This window comes from Vipera ursinii (genome assembly GCF_947247035.1).
Source record: "Vipera ursinii genome assembly, chromosome: 7".
Taxonomy (NCBI): domain Eukaryota; kingdom Metazoa; phylum Chordata; class Lepidosauria; order Squamata; family Viperidae; genus Vipera; species Vipera ursinii.
Genome location: NC_139521.1, coordinates 16,906,120 through 16,924,357, shown reverse-complemented (window position 1 = coordinate 16,924,357; position 18,238 = coordinate 16,906,120). Strand labels below are relative to the sequence as shown.

General features: G+C 39.3%; 1 protein-coding gene across 2 annotated transcripts in view; it reads left to right on the top strand.

Annotated features, from left to right (window-relative positions):
- Nucleotides 1–18,238, top strand: part of RAPGEF2 (Rap guanine nucleotide exchange factor 2) — a 213,292-nt gene that overhangs the window by 42,657 nt on the left and 152,397 nt on the right. The gene's annotated exons all lie outside the window — the stretch shown is intronic.

The following is an 18,238-nucleotide window of genomic DNA, read 5'->3' as shown; positions in this document are numbered from 1 at the left end:
ATAAGACCTAATATGGGTTCTTAGTCGCAATCGGTCGGATTCAGATCGGGTGGACCTCCAGACGCTCTCTAGGCCCCGTCTCCGACGCTTCATCTCCCGGAGCTCCGCGGAAAACCATGGAGCCCATTGGGATCTGCGCCGGGTCAGGGGCCGCAAGGGTACAACTCGGTCAAGTGCCTCCGTGGCCGTCCTTCCCAGGCTTCCACTAAGGCATCTGCCGAGTTGTGAGCTGAGGAGGCAGGTGGGGGCCCCAGCGCTGCCTGAAACCTCTCAGGGTCCATTAAGCGCCTGGGGCGGAACCATCTAGTTGGCTCAACAACCCCACGGTGGGGAGTGGCAAAATGGAAGACCAGCCGCAGGAGATGATGATCGGTCCATGACAGGGGCATAACAATTGGGGAGCCCCCACCAAGATCATCTAACCACCGACCAGATAAGAAAACCAAGACAAGGGTGTGACCTCCCTCATGGGTCGGTCCATGAATTACCTGCGTCAGGTCCATGGCCGTCATGGAAGCCATGAACTCCCGAGCTAACTCAGATACTCCTCCCAGGGATGGTAGATTGAAGTCTCCCAAAACCATAAGTTTGGGAAACTCAATCACCAGCCCTGAGAGGATATCGAGAAGCTCAGGCAGGGCTGCTGCTATTTACATCAGGGCTTTTCAACCTTTTCAGAAATTGTACCACTTTTACGACATGACAATATTCAAGCACCACCAGTGCTTAACAAGGTGTCAAAATCTTGATGACTAAAAAGAAAGGGGGGGATATTTTGGGTTTCATTGGTTAGATTCATTTATTGTTATAGAAATGGCTAGTTTATAATATTATAGAAAATCAAAAAGTTGAGGTTCAATGTTAATGCTTCCTTTTCCTCCTGTAACAGAGGAAGTCAGAAGTCAGTGCCTTTTCTTTTTCCGTTCTCCCCCTCACTTTTTCCTTTTTCTCTTACCCTTCGCTCGCAAAAGCCCCCCCCCTCACTCACACTTTGCTCACAAAAGCATCCAGTCACTCTCACTCCTCTGTTTCTTTCAAGGGCACCTCGTTCAGTCTCTCCCCTACTCACTCCGTCTCTTTCAAAGGCCTCTTGCTCGCTCGCTCACTTACTGCCCCGTCGCTTCCAAATGCCATTTGCTCGCTCACTCACTCACTCACTCACTGCCCCACCATATCCAAACGCTTCCAAACGCCACTTACTCGCTCACTCACTTACTGCATTTGGAAGCGACAGGGCAGTAAGTGAATGAGTGCCGGTGCCGGAGGCCATCAGCTGTTTGGCGCCAGAGACCACTGCCACGAGGACACAGCTCTGGGTCAGGGTTCGGAGCAGCTCCGGGTGGGGGCTCAGCACAGGCCGCGGCGTGGCAACTGCAGGGAGGGGAATCCCCACGGTGGCTGTGGTGAGGGGAATCCCCGCGGCATGTGGCTCCGAGCTGCAGGGGCGGGGATGCAAAGGACGGGCGGTGACACCGTAGCAAGACACTGGCATCGCTTCCAGTGACAGCACCTCTGAGTTCTGGCACTATTTTTTAGAAAAAAAAGCACTGAGTATAGGTGGTACCTTGCTCAATCACTAGTAGTAACTGTGAGAAGGATCTTGGAGTCCTAGTGGACAATCACTTAAATATGAGCCAGCAGTGTGCTGCAGCTGCCAAAAAAGCCAACACAGTGCTAGGCTGCATTAACAGAGGGATACAATCAAGATCATGTGAAGTGTTAATACCACTTTACAATGCCTTGGTAAGGCCACACTTGGAATACTGCATCCAGTTTTGGTCACCACAATATAAAAAAGATGTTGAGACTCTAAAAAGAGTACAGAGAAGAGCAACAAAGATGCTTAGGGGACTGGGGGCTAAAACATATAAGGAACGGCTGCTGGAATTGGGTATGTCTAGTTTAATGAAAAGAAGAACTAGGGGTGACATGATAGCAGTGTTCCAATATCTCAGGGATTGCCACAAAGAAGAGGGAATCAAACTATTTTCCAAAGCACCTGAAGGCAGGACAAGAAGCAACAGATGAAAACTAATCAAAGAGAGAAGCAACCTAGAACTAAGGAAAAACTTCCTGATAGTTAGAACAATTAACCAGTGGAACAACCTGCCTCCAGAAGCTGTGAACGCTCCAACATTGGAAGTTTTTAAGAAGAGACTGGACAGCCATTTGTCTGAAATAATACGGGTTTTCCTTCCTGAGCAGGGGGTTGGACTAGATGACCTCCAAGATCCCTTCAAACTTTATCATTATTATAAATATTTTATTCATTAAACATGAACCTCAGTCAACTGAACATTCAAATTGACTGGCACTAATGGTTGACATGGGTTGCTGCCAGCATCCTAGGTATCAACCAGGTCTCCTTAAAATGTAAGATGTTCTAAGTAGCACAGTGTTTTGTCGCTTTGCTGGAGTTATTGCAGGAAGTTGCAATTTCTTGATGTATTTTGCAAAGTTTTTGGACATAGTTCCCAGTGCCCCGATGACAATGGGTATCACTGTTGCACGTTTCATCCATAATCACGCAATTTCGATGGCCAGGTTGCGGTATTTCAGAATTTTTTTCAGTTCTTTTTCTTCGACTGGCATCATCATCATCATCATCATCATCATCATCATCATCATCATCATTATTATTATTATTATTATTATTATTATATCGCCCCCCGGCAATATGGATGACTTGGAATCCCCTTTCATCCAAACACTTTGCCCCCTACTGGGTACTGCAAAGCAAGAAAGAGAGAACATTCTTTCCCCTCACCTGCTCATGCTCATATCGCACTCTCCCTGATGCTTGAAGATATTTACTGCTTGATTTCTATTTACACTTAGCTCACAAACACAGTGCTGTTGTGAGATTTTTGAGATGTCAGTAGGGGATCATAGCTTCACGGATATTACTGTGTGGGATCTTTGCAGTTGAAACAAACAAAAAGTAAAGATTTCTCCAACTCTGCCTTGATAAGAAGCAATTTATTCAGTCAAGTTTGGCTGGCAGCTAAATAAAATGAGATTAAAGTTTTCTTTCTACCCTAGCATTTATTTCAGAATTCTGAGATGATTTATTTTTTTTGATTCAGAGCCTGTTGTTTGAGATAATCTAAACTAAAGAAGTAATAACGTTTTAATATAGATTTTCCATTTTTCAGGATGAGATTGTTACTTTGTCTTAGGTGGGAATTTTGAGGAAATCTCATTTGGAAGCCCTAACAGTTGTGGCTTTTAAAATTTTTAGTTTTACTGTATACATATTCATTTGTTGTTATTTTAGTAATTATTTATCTATATTGTTCTGAATATTATTAGAAAACGAACTATACTAATTTCCCTGTTCTTCTATTAATGGATGCTAATATTCTTTTAGAATCATCCACAGAAAAAAACAAACCTTTGCCTACATCCAAAAAGAGCTCCAGATGAAATGGAATAGCCAGTCAGAATTTAATCTTCCTATCTTGAAAGACAGTTGTAAAATGTCTTAGGTTTCTTCTTTATCTAAATGTATCTGGAGAAACATCTGGTAAGAGGTCAATTAAGTTATCTTTTTTTAAGTTTTAAATTTGTCATTCTAATATTGCTTAAGTCTAAAAATATGTACATTTCATAGGTATATCCTATACAGTTAAGCAGACAAAATGAGCAGAACATCATAGGCTTTTTCTCAATTTACCATGCTGTTAATTTCTTCTTGGAAATTAAAATTGAGGGTAATAAACTCCAGAATGGAAAATATAATACACTTAACACACATACGGATCAAATGATTTGCAATTCTAAGCTATTAAAATTTAGAAAATAAGATATGCATTTATATTTAAGATGTAACCAACGAGTTAATTATTTGTAACAGTAGCTGGAACTCTTCTCTTGCAAAAGGAAAAAGATTGTGTTTCAGATCTGAATTTTATTTTAGATGGAAAGATCCAATGCCCGTTTCATGTGTTTTGCCTATAACAGTATGAGATAAGACAAGGACAAATTAAATCTCTGACAGCAGTATTCTATTGATGTCTTCCACCAAATTAAATCAACAAGAAGGAAAGGAGGAACAAGCCATATCATCAGCCTGGCAACAAATGCTTTAAATAGTTGGTCTAGCATTGTTGGAGTCTTTGTAATGGGTCAGCAGCATTTTTCAAGAAACTCAGGCATAACTACCGTAATGTGCTTTTGGAAGCTTCCTTTCCCTTCCTTCTTACGTAGTCAGTAGGACATACTTAGCCTTGGTTGGCTTTCCCACCCTTATAAACTCTAAAAGTTATTATTCTGTGGAAACTGATACTTCCTTAAAGTCATTTCCTCCCTTATGTTTACTCATATTCCTCTACTTATTTCAGCTGTAGCTTTTATTCATCAACTCTGCAGCTGCTAGGAATATGACAACTTTCTCCCTGAGATACTGATTTGAGCCTGATGAAGGGTTAGTATAGAGCAGGGGTGTCAAACTCACAACATCACGTACGTGTCATGATGTATCGTGACTTTTTCCCTATTGCCGGCAGTGGGGTGGGTGCGGTTTTGCCATGATGCATCCGGCGCATGGGCCAGCAGTTTGATACCCCTGGTATAGAGGATCTCTGATTTCTTTCTCTGCTGCAATATTGGCTTAACAACGTAAGGTGTTTTTTTTAAAGTTACTTAATTTACAAAAGTAATTTGCAAAGAATCAGTTATGAATTTAACAGCATAAATACATAGCAATCATGTATTGTCCATATACTCACAAAAATAACATTACCATCTTTAGTTGAACAAGTCAATCTAAAATCTAAAATGAATATTTATAGAATCCAATTTACTATCAGGATTAAAATATGTTTTGACCTTTGGCAAAGTCATTACATATAAACTATTCAGGTAGTCTTCATTTAGTGACTGCCTCTTGTAATGACTGTTTGTAGCTACAACTGTTACGAAAGACTAACTTTATAAACAATCTTCGCATTTGTGATTTTTGCAGTTCTGTAAAGCAAAGGATAGCTGGAGTAAGATCATAAGTATATTCCTGGTTCTCCTTAGCATCTGGTTTGGTTAATGACTCATTAGCCAGTTCCAATTGTAGTTGCTACAAATTTACTTATGCTCTATTGCTAACATTTTTTTGCTATGGTCAGTTATGCATAGATTTATCCACTTTGCAATTATATGTTATAGATTGGGCTAATATAGAGTAACTGGTTTAAAGATATGAAGGGAATTTCTAGAAGCCTGGCACCCTGACAAATCAGCCATCAATAGACACATAGACATTAACAACATCTATAGACTATTCCAGTGGTGGCGAACCTATGGCACACGTGCCAGAGGCGGCACTCAGAGCCCTCTCTGTGGGCACACACATCATCACCCCAGCCTGGAGCAGCACAGCCAAGGACATGGCAGCCGGGCACCAAGGACAAGTTTCCACCCTTGTATCCTGTCCCGTGCATAATGATGCTGCAGGGTGTGGGCAGAGGACATGGTCACCATGGTGCTGCAGGGCTGCCAGGGCAATTGCGGTGGGCCGTGGAGGTGATAGGTGGCCCTGCGGGCGGGGCGGGGAGTGGGACAGGGGTGGGCAGGGATTGATTTCAACATAAAAAGGATTTTTTCCTGATCTTCATCCATATTCTCTTGATAATGTATTAAGTTGAAAATTTTAAAATCAAATGTTGAAAATAGTTTTTTTGTTTTTTATAGCTAGGTATGGGATGTGTTGTAGGTAGTTGTAGGTAGTCTTTATAGTGAAAATAGTTTGCCAAGTAAGAATTTATAGTTCAAAGTATTCCATCATCTTGTATAATAACTGATACTTCTCATGCCCTATTACTTCAATTTCCTACAATTGTCCTGATAAATTTATCTTCCATTCAATCTGTTCTTCTTCCTTTTCCTCAAATTTCTTCTGATTTATGTAAAAAGTCTTTTCCATTTTCAATGTTGTCTCTCATTTCTAATTTTCCAGTTGGCTGGATCTGTTGTTCAGTTGGCTCCTCTGTCTTAGTATTTAGTTGTTCCACTTCTCCTGTTACTTGCTGCATTATTAGTTCTTTGGTTGTAGTTAAGACCTGGGTTTGTATATCTAAGATGGCATCTTGTTCCTTTATGTTGCCTCTTATTTTGTTACACGCTGAAAGAATGGTTTCGTGGATTGATTTCAACATAAAAAGGATTTTTTCCTGATCTTCATCCATATTCTCTTGATAATGTATTATGTTGAAAATTTTAAAATCAAATGTTGAAAATAGTTTTTTTGTTTTTTATAGCTAGGTATGGGATGTGTTGTAGGTAGTCTTTATAGTGAAAATTGTTTGCCAAGTAAGAATTTATAGTTCAAAGTATTCCATCATCTTGTATAATAACTGATACTTCTCATGTAAAGAAATAGGAAAACAGTTTCCCACATATAGCTATGGAAATCAGTCTTCATAGTTCAAACAGGCCAGATATGCCACCCTGCAGTTCCTTCTTTACAGCTGAGTTTTTCCTTGTTTTGAACAATGTTTGGGTAAGCAAATTTGAAATTAGTTAGTACTTGGATAAAAATATCATGAAATCCCAGGCTGATTTGGGATGTTGAAAAAAAAACAACCTTGAAGGAGCCAATAGTAAACCATTTCTATAATGCTTTTCAAGAAAACTATATAGAAGTATCAATGAAGACTCCAGGAACAGCAGAGATTTGAAGGAAACAATTTTTACATGGATATTTTATTACTGTTTGATGTCTATTCCAAAAGGGCAGCAAGTTCATAGTAGCAAGTAATACATCTGGTTTTTCTGTCGGAGGAATGCCAGAGTGCTCTGGAATTGGGGGAGATTTTGATTTATCTTGTGCCAAGGACATCTTTTTTATATTGTAGTGACCAGAATTGGATGCAGTATTCCAATAGCTAGAGCCGCTATTAAGGCCTAATTCATGGCAATAAGGGAGGTGAAACATAACTTCTTCTCCATGCTTATTGCATTTGCTAGTGGATGCCCAGCTGCCCTTGCTCTGGATGATTTGGTCCCTCCTTGGAGGGTGCAATGCCAAAGTATAATTAAAGGGTCACTGTGAAGAATATGCTACATATCTGGCAGATAAAATTGGTTGCATTTGCTCTGCATTGGACTCCAAAGGACGATTGCTCAACCCAGCTAGCCTGGATAGTTTTCACCCAGTCTCCAACTCCCCCTTTCTACGGAAGGCGGTAAAGAGAGTCGTTGCATAGCAGCTTCAAAGAATTTTGGTTGAAGCAATTATTCAGAATTTGGGACTGAGACGGCATTGATCACGTTTGTGGATGACCTCTGGCAGGAGTGGGATGGAACTGGTGCATCCATCCTGGCTCTTCTTGACCTCTCAGTGACATTTGTTATCATTCATCATGGTATACTTCTGGGCTGGCTCCAGGAACTGGGGGTGGGCAACACTATATTGTGTCAGTTCTCCTTCCTCTGGGGCTGATTCTAGCAGATGTTGATAAAGAGACGTCTAGCCCATGGCCTCTACTTTGTAGAGTGCCTCAGGGCTCTACTCCAGACCCCTTGAATGATGCTGTGGATGTCTTATCCCAGTATGGGGATTGGATGGAGTGAAATGGGCTCTGATTCAAGTGTAGTGAGATGGAGTGGCTCTGGGTGTTTGGACTCCTCAGAGGCAAGATTCTTCCATCTCTGGTTCTGGACAGGATTGGACTGCCCCAAACAGACTATATAATCCTCCTGGGTTTATATCATCTGCTTGAAGAGCAGGTGGCAACCATGGCTAGGAGAGCCTTTCCACACCTCTGGGTAGTGCGCCAGTTGTCCCCATATCTGGACTGGGAGGCCCTGCTCTGAATAACTCATGCCCTTGTAACCTCCAGATTAAACTACTGTAACACACTTTATGTGGGGCTGCCCTGGAAGACCATTAGGAAACTCCAATTGGTGCAGATTGTAGCCGTGCAGGTAGTAAATGTGCCAGATTATGACACACATAGCAGCACTCCTCCATGAGCTGCACTGGTTGCCAGTGAGTTTCCAGGTGCAATTCAAGGTGCTGATGGTTACTTATAAAGCAATACATGGCTTGGAACCGGAGAACCAGGGTGGCTTTTCCCAAGATTTATTTTTATTTTTTAATTCCATTTATATCCCGCCCTTCTCCAAAGACTCAGGGCGGCTTACAAACTTAGCAGTAGCCTTCATTCTATGTATATGCCTGCTTATTAGGGCTTTCACACACACCCCCAAGCGGCATTATTACAAAATCAGCTTATTGCCCCCAACAATCTGGGTCCTCATTTTACCTACCTCCGAAGGATGGAAGGATTCTCTACCCAATTAGGTCAAGCAGAATGGCATTCTTCAGATCCCATCAGCCAAAGAATGTCGGCTGCAGCGACCAGAGGGGAATTTTTATCTGCAGTGAATCCCTGCTTTATGGAACATCCTCCCTTTGGAGATCAGAATAGCCTCAAATCTGTTAACCTTTTTTTAGAACCTGGCTATGTTCCCGACTTTGGATACTCAATAAGCCTAGGGACCATTTCCTAGCTATATTGCTAATGGACTAAATATCTTGCTCTTGTATCTTGAATTGGATGTTTTTAAAATTTTTATTGGTTTTACTGGTTTTATTATTTAATAAGGGTTTTTTAAAAATAATTTTAATATACTTTATGAATTGTAAGCCACCCAGAGTCATTGGCCTTAAAAAATGAACAAATAATTACTGCTGTTTTTGTCTTACTTAAAAAAAAAGTTCCCGTAACCATCAGATGTGTTATTCAGTTTGCTTTTCTTTTACTTCCTCAAGTAATTGTATCTACTTGAAATAAATTTGAATGTATATTTATCAAAATAATAATAATTGACAGGTTACGTGATCTGACAGAATGACTCAAACTATATGTAATATATTGTCTCTAGTATCTAAATGTATTAATCTGTGAATATATTTATAACACAGTTTTTATTAGAGTTTCTTTAACACATGCTACAAAAATTATATAACGTGGGAAAAGATTTATTACTACAGTTCCTTAACCCTGTTTGTTAAGTTTTTAATTGTATATCTTACAACAGTGTCTCCAAAGCCCGCAAAAGAGGCACATAGGAGAACCCTGCAATTTTCTGTTTAGCTGACAGGCTTTAATTTTTTATCTAGCGTCTTTCACACTTATCTTCTCATTTTGGCATTGTTATAATCATGGATGACTTATTTTCTTCTTTTTATTCTGATAAAAGCGCTTAACAACAGCATACATTGCGTAAATTGTGCTTATTTGGACCCATGCACTTAAACCTGCTTGTGTGGATGAATCTTTGCACTAGTAATTCAGTAGTTCCAGTACATAAAATTACTTCTAATGACATAAATAATGTAAAGCAAAAATTCAGGAAAAATATATTTATATTTCATTTTTCCATAGACAGGAAAACAACTGGAAGAAGCACCCTTTAATAATTAATTGGTTGAACTAAAATTTCCAGGATATTAGGTTTACTTTTATATAATGTAATAAACAGCAGAATTTGGGAGTGCAGAATTCTGATCAAGTTGTTTGTAAAATATGGGCTCCAATGCACACATTTATATTACTTTGCATATTTTTTAACTCTGTTGTGAAAATAATTATCTACCATCTATTCCAGTTTAATTATTGTGTATTTATTTTTAAAGATTTGTTGCACCTTCATTATTTTTATGAATAACTTAAGGAGACAATTACACCTACTACACTTTCCTCCTCCTATTTTCTCTGCAACAACCTTATGAGGTGAGTTGAGCTGAGAGTAGCTAACTGGCCCAAAGTCACTCACATTATCTATTCTTTTAATATTTTTGGTGATATAAAATGGCTCCATAATTGGCTGCTTTTCTTTCCTCCATTCCGCCTCTCTGGATGGATAGGTGAATGATGAGTGAACTCTTTCATCTTGCCTTAAATAATGTAGATGCAGCATTGTTTTTTTAACAATATTTTATTATTTTTTATAATCACAAATCCTTAATATTTTATAAGCATCATGTTGTCTGGGTTCCAAAACTCCTTTCTCTCTACCTCGTTTTTCTAGCCATTGATAAAATGTGTCCCATGTTCTAAAGCCGGGGTGTCAAACTCCTGGCCCATGTAGCATCTTAAAGTTGAACAATAACTGAAGTAGAATATAGCAGAAAAAAATGTTTCACAGCTAATTTCATAGCTAATATAAATATTGGTTATAATAGCTGTATAATAGATACATCTAAGAACAGATATACCATCAGTTGAAATTCAAATCATTGGTTTATATCATTAATGCAATTTGAATTAATTCATAAAGTTAATTCAACTTGGTTTTCATTGAATTGATCTGTCTTGATTCATTATAATTATCTTATAGAAGATTTTTACATTATGAGTGGTTTTATCAGTCCTTCAGAAGCTAAAGGTGGTTGAGACTGCCATCTTGTGGAATTGAAATGTTTGTTTACATTTCTGCAAATATTCAGAAATATTAATTCTAAGTAATAAAAATAAATCTTTAGTTTCTAAATCTTACTGAATCAAGACCACAAGCATGACAGTATTATTGCTCTTATTATTATTATTAACTTCTTAGCTATAAAGTCCTTCATGACCTAAAGCGCCATCTGTTTTTCTTGATTTCTGCCTGGACTGTACAATTGGGCAATCCCCTAGGTCCTATCCTTTAAATAGTATGACCTGATGGCATCTAGGAATTCTTCTTCATTACAGTACTTGCCCTCTGGAACACCATTTCTGGCCAAGAGATATATCTAGCCCCCCCAGGCCATGTTCAAAAGAGTTCTGAAAAACTAGCTCTTTCCCCAGGCTGTGGGTTAGGGTGGGTGCCATATTTGAGTGTCTTTTAGCGTTTTCTTCTGCTGTTTGGTTTTTTTTGGGTTGGTGTTTTTGTTTTAATTGTTTGTCTTTTGCTGTAGGTTACCTAGCGTTGTTATAGAGTTGGGCTGCCTTGTAAATGTCTGGATATTTAAAGTTAACCTAATAATCTGATCTAGAAATCAAGATTTCTTTGTCTCATTTCAAAGTGAATATATTGTATTTAGAAAAGTTAATAATGTGCCAGTATATTTATGAGCAATTCTTGAGTATCGTGATATTCCTAAAAGTATTGTGGTTTACAGTTTTTATGCTTTTCAGAAACATTAAATCTGATTGGGAATTAGTTATATAAAATAGTCTAAATCTCTTAGCTTTTTGAGGTAGTCAAGACAAGAAGCACAAAGCAGTGACTAGCTTTGTCTTTATTGCCATGTTACCTTATCAGAATCTTGTAAGACTGAAAGTGTATCTCCCCTCCTGTCCTTTTACTTTCCAGAAAACTAGACAGGGTCCCTTCTGAACATTTCCTATATTCTTCCTTCTGTGCTCTGAGATATCTTTTACATGATGGTTGTCTAGTCTGTGGCTCTCCTTCTAAGGTCATTCCCACATATCATTACAAATCAGCATTTTCCAACCTAGGTAACAGTTGAGATGTGTGAACTTCAGTTCCAAGAGTTCTTAGCAGTGGCTGCATTAACTGGAAATTCTGGAAATAGAAGTCTACACATCACAATATTGCCCAGGTTGGGAAACCCTGATCTAAATACAACTAGGTACATCTTCTAAAGATTTAGTATAGTATTCAACTGTCCTGTCCATGAACTGGCCTGAATAATAGTTTGAATTCAAGGACTATTAAAAGTACCTACCTTCTTCCCAGTTGTGCACGCATAGAATCTTGGATTTAGTCCTTTCAGTTTTATGGATATTGATTAGCTACTTATAATTATTGGCAGTGCTTTTTTTGTAAAAGAAAAAGGTGCCGGAACTCACACATGTCATACAACCCACCTTGTCTACCCTACAAGGTTCCATCCAAAAAAGGTGCTGGAACTCCATTCTGAGTGTTCTATGACAAAAAAAGCCCTGATTATTGGTATTTAGCAATTATTTTACTTTCTCCACAGCAAAATATAATTGTAGAATCAATGCAGTTTTAAGAGTCCATCAATAAAACATCATTAGCACAATTAACAATTAAAAGTTTAATAATAGGTACACTTTTTCATTTCCTATAAACAGACAGGGAACCAATTGCACCTCCTTGAAGAATTTACTGTTGTCCGACTGTCAGACTATAATAGATAAACAGGCACATAATGGTACAAAAGCATCCCAATTTATTGTAGAAAAACTAAGAGACCATTACAGTGTCTCTTTCTCCCACATTCTACCTACGATAGTTACTTTCTTTTAGATTAGATCAGACATGTCATACTCGCGACATCACGTGACGTCGCTCAACGTATCGGGACAGTTTTGCCATTGCAAGCAATGGGATGGGCACGGCTTCCGCATGACGCATCCGGCCTGCGGACTGGCAGTTTGACACCCCTGGATTAGAGGGACAGTCTATTCTCTGCAAAATGTTTTTTAAAGCTTTATAAGTCATAGCAGTAGCTTACCTTCTTTCTACAGGAAACAGCATCTTATGCAATTCTTTTAATATAAACTTCACATGTCCCTGTATCCTGCACTAGTCAGCAGTTTTGCCACCACATTTTGTATCAATTATAATTTCAGGACGCTTTGTAATGATTTTTCCATATAAAGAATGTAGGACTAATCAATATCCATTGTACCAAGTTATAAATAATGATTGCCACATCCAAGCTACAAACTGGTTACAACTGTTGCACTAGATATACCTATATACTGTACACTTTCTCCTTGCCGCTGCTGCTTTCTACAAATACATTGACAATTGGGAATCAAAGAGGACTCCCAAATTGTATTGATGTACCATGGGAGTATATTCTCTGAAGATTGGAAAATATATAGAGAAGGTCAAAAGATAGATTCTACTTAGATTTCTACTTTGGGTGTGTCCATTGTGATCTGTAGTAATGGAGTTGGAGTAAATGATATCTCGGTTTGCTCTAGCTTTTACAATCCCCGATACTAAGATATTAGAAAGTTTTATATAAATAGAAGAAACTATAAGTCAGGATTGAACTGTGGGATTCTTGGTGCTTTCTGAGCTTGGTTGGTTTCTTGCAGATGTTTCATTGCCAAACTACGTAACATCATGAGTGGAAGTAGGGAGTGGGGGTTAGTTATTATTTTATATACTAGTGGTTTGTCCTGTCAATGTTGGTAGAAGTGGTCTTGATGATTTCTTGATTGGGTTGTTGTTTACTTGTTTGGCACACCTTGATTGGGGTATAGTTTGTGATTGTTAGTCTGATATTAATCTTGGTGTTTATTTTAATCCCATTTATATCCCGCCCTTCTCCGAAGACTCAGGGCAGCTTACAATCTAAGCACAAATCAAATGTTACTCTATGTCCAGCTAGGTGTTGACTGCTTGTGAAGAGGTGCTTTGTTCTTTTTGTTGGTTTCTTGGCTTTTTGAATGTCTCTTTTGAATGATACAGTGAGGGGAAAATTATTTGATCCCCTGCTGATTTTGTACATTTGCCCACTGACAAAGAAATGATCAGTATAGTTTTAATGGTAGGTTTATTTTAACAGTGAGAGACAGAATAACAAAAAAAAATCCAGAAAAACACATTTCAAAAAAGTTGTAAATTGATTTTCATTTTAATGAGTGAAAGAAGTATTTGACCCCTTCGCAAAACTAGTACTTTGTGGCAAAGCCCTTGTTGGCAATCACAGAGGTCAGATGTTTCTTGTAGTTGGCCACCAGGTTTGCACACATCTCAGGAAGGATTTTGTCCCATTCCTCTTTGCAGATCGTCTCCAAGTCATTAAGGTTTCTAGGCTGACGTTTGACAACTCGAACCTTCAGCTCCCTCCACAGAGTTTCTATGGGATTAAGGTCTAGAGATTGGCTAGGCCACTCCAGGACCTTAATGTGCTTCATTTTGAGCCACTATTTGTTTCCTTGGCCATGTGTTTTGGGTCATTGTAATGCTGGAATACCCATCCACGACCCATTTTCAATGCCCTGGCTGAAGGAAGGAGGTTCTCACCCAAGATTTGATGGTACATGGCCCCATCCATCGTCTCTTTGATGCGGTGAAATTGTCCTGTCCCCTTAGCAGAAAAACAACCCCCAAAGCATTATGTTTCCACCTCCATGTTTGATGGTGGGGATGCTGTTCTTGGGGTCATAGGCCTCATTCCTCCTCTTCCAAACACGGCGAGTTGAGTTGATGCCAAAGAGCTTGATTTTAGTCTGTTCATTGGCAAACTTAAGATGGGCCTGTACATGTGCTTTCTTCAGCATGGGGACCTTGTGGGCGCTGCAGGATTTCAGTCCTTCACGGCATAGTGTATTATCAATTGTTTTCTTGGTGACTATGCTCCCAGCTGCCGTGAGATCACTGACAAGATCCTCCTGTGTAGCTCTGGGCTGATTTCTCACCATTCTCATGATCATTGAAACTCCACGAGGTGAGATCTTGCATGGAGCCCCAGGCTGAGGGAGATTGACAGTTATTTTGTGTTTTTTCCATTTGCAAATAATCGCACCAACTGTTGTCACCTTTTCATGAAGCTGCTTGGCAATAGTCTTGTAGCCCATTCCAGCCTTGTGTAGGTCTACAATCTTGTCCCTGACATCCTTGGACAGCTCTTTTGTCTTGGCCATCGTGGAGAGTTTGGAATATGATTGCTTGCTTGCTTCTGTGGACAGGTGTCTTTTATACAGGTAATGAGCTGAGATTTGGAGCACTCTCTTAAAGGGTCCAGAAATCTTGCTGATTGATAGGGGATCAAATACTTATTTCACTCATTAAAATGCAAATCAATTTATAACTTTTTTGAAATGCGTTTTTCTGGATTTTTTTGTCTCTCACTGTTAAAATAAACCTGCCATTAAAATTATAGACTGATCATTTCTTTGTCAGTGGGCAACTTACACAATCAGCAGGGGATCAAATAATTTCCCCCTCACTGTATGTAGATGTTATTTATGTCTGTGTGCCTATTGATTGCTAATTTTTCTGAGTGCCAGACTTTAGGAATTCTATAGCAGTTTTGGACTTGGCTTTTTCTAGGATACTGACAGATTCCAGTTGAAATTATGGTTAAGCCAATCCATATGTAGTGAAATTAAGCAGTTTTCATCATGACTTTTGACTGCCAGTTGGTGTTCATGGATGTGATCTGTTTATCTTAGATAGTGGATAATACCGGTGTCTTACTGTGGTCTTACTGGTTTTTCAGTCCTTACAATGTATGTTGTATGTTGTAGATGTCCTGATTTACTTAGGATGTTGTGGAGGGTTTTAGTTGGTTTGTGTGACAGACATAACTATAGGTGCAAAAATTGATATTCTTGTTAAGATTGATATTCGTGACCTCCCGGTTAGACTACTGCAATGCCCTCTACATGGGGCTGCCCTTGAGGACCACTCAACTGGTGCAGAATGCAGCCGCACGAGTTGTGATGGGAGCTTCCCGATACTCCCGTGTAACACCTCTTCTCCGCGATCTGCATTGGCTTCCGGTTGCCCTCTGGGTAAGATTCAAGGTGCTGGTAATGACCTATAAAGCCCTAAATGGCTTAGGTCCAGACTATCTAAGGGAACACCTGCTGCCGGAATCATCTTCCCATCGTCCTGTGCGCTCCCACAGGGAGGGCCTTCTCAGGGTACCGCCGGTTAATGAATGCCGACGGGTTATTCCCAGGGGAGGGGCATTCTCTATGGGTGCGCCTGCCCTATGGAACCAACTACCTACGGAACTTAGGACTGCCCCCGACCTTTGCTCATTTCGCCGGGACCTGAAAACTTGGCTCTTCGAGTTGTTTGGCCCAGACTGAGGTTTTTTTTTATTTTAATTGGGTTTTAGATTTACTTTTGGGGCTTGAATTTAATTAATTGTTTTAATTGATTTTAATTTTTGTATTTCATGGTTTTAACTGCCCTGTAAACCGCCCTGAGTCCTACGGGAATAGGGCAGTATACAAATTCAATAAATAATAATAATAATAATTAATAATAATAATAATAATAATAATAATAATAATAATAATAATAATATTCGCTAAATGAGTCCCTCTTTAATTTGTTAAGAAAGAAAAAAATACAGATAATTCTTGACTTATGGTAACAATTGGCCCTCAAATTTTGGTCATAAATACTTGCAGCCATTGAGCAGGTCACCACATGCTTTATGATTGGATCCTAGTTTTCCCAAGCATGGTCATTAAGCAGAGCGAAGGATGCCTCTGGTTAGAGTAGTCCCTGCGAGCCTGGTGCAGGCTGCACACAAGTTATGGGGTTGCTACAGTGCTGCACAAACACAGGGATGCCATGGGAAGAAGCTGTAGCTGCCCCAGCCCAGCAGTGCAGCAAAAAGGCACCATGCCCAGGAAGCGCAAAACACTCAGGAAGTCTTCACAGCGGGGCACTTCTTAAAACCATCAAGCTTATGAGACATACCCAACCTGGCCCTTTGCAAAGAAGAAGAAGAAGAAATGCTAAAGGCGGATAAATTCTTCCTTTTGGAATTTAGGGTCTTCTGCACATTCTTGGGAAAATGAGGAGAGCTCCTTTTTTCTTTTTACTCTGTGAAGCTGTCTGCAGTTCTCCAACTCTGTCCAGGAGCATGGGAAAAGGGATATTTTAAGATGCTGCAGCTGAGCCTTATCTTTTTTCTTCTTCTTAAGGGGGCCAGGCTGATGGCCTCACGGGAGGAAGAAAACAGTCAGCGGGCGTGGTAGATTGCAGGGAGTCAGGGTGACCGGACTGGACCTTTCCAATCATTTGGCGCTTTGTGGGGATGGTGTCTGGCTCACACCCACAGCCTTGGAGTCTCCTAGGCATTTATAACTTTCCATTGGGCAGCTGCTTTGGGCCCCACTGTGGAGACCTCCTGGATGTTCAGCCCTTCATAGAAGGGGGTTGTGTGTGTTTTGCATTGCACTGTTGGAACTTTCCTGGTGTTTAAGGTCATAGTTGTGTGTGTGGGGGTGGGGGAGATAGGTAGGTGGAAGGAATTGGCTGCCAAGTGTGTGTACTTTGATCATGTGAGTGGGGGGCTCTAGCAGCTGTTACTTCAGGCACAGGTTGTAATTCCATTTATTCAGCACCGTTGTAATTTCGAACACAAGGATGCACAGGTAGTCGGCATGTCCTAAGTGTGTCAGGGCTGGGGATGGTGGCTGCTCAATGACTTACCAGAGTAACTTGTGACCATCTCTTCCCAGCTTCCCCCTTGATTTTGTTTTGGGGATCCAGTAGGAAAGGTCATGTGATAATGATCATGTGATTCTGAGGACACTGCAACCATTGTAAATGTGGCCAATTATCAGGCATCCAAATCATGATCATGTAACTGTGGAGCCATTGGCACTGGTTGCAAGTGCCACTCCTTCAGTGCCCTTCTAAATTCAAACAATAGGTGAACCATTAATTTAGGCTACCGCCATTGCTTTTCAGTATTAGTGTTAAATATTTTTTTGTCATTTTCTGTGTTACCTTTCATTCTATCCAAGTTCATGAAAATGAAAACTACCTCCCCCTTATAATAGTGTGGCGTAGTTTTTGTGTGTTTATTAGTGATATTTATATATTTGTTTTTAGATTTTTTTGAAATTAACTCTGAAACTCTGAGATATTCTTTGCGAGTCTTGTGAGTGGAAAATATTTCAAAATTGATAGAAGAATGTATGTTTTGAATGTTTAGTATAAATTTAATTATATTTATCTGGATCATTTCCTTACTTATTTACCGTATATGTGTTGTTTTTGTTTATAAGTCTAAGCATTCAGCAAGATACATCAATTTACTTCCATATTTTATTTCTTATTATTGGTACAATTTCATATCATTTAGATTCATAAATTCTTAACAATTCTCTATTTTTTAAAGAAAGATATTTTAAGTAGGAAAAAAGTTTCAAAATAATGCTATTTTTCATTTGTACTGGTGAATCTCCTTTCCAGCTTGGTTTCTTTGTACGTTGGACATGCATTGTATGTGAACTTTCAGAATATCTCTGAGATTGGCATATTTTTCAGCTATAATTTAGAGTCACTGTAACTTGCAAATTGAAGATATATGATAGCATGTGGAATGGGAAGGATTTGTACTAAATGAAATCCATTAATTAAATGTTATTTAATTAAAATTGAAAATATGTCCAGGGAATCAGTTTTTTCAGAAAAAATCCTTGGTTATGGAATTAAGAATTGTTCACATACAGTTGTCCTAATAATACATTCTATAAAATCAGATCACTTGGTTTGAGTTCCTTTTATTATACAAATAGGAACTGTTTTACATTGTTTCTCATAC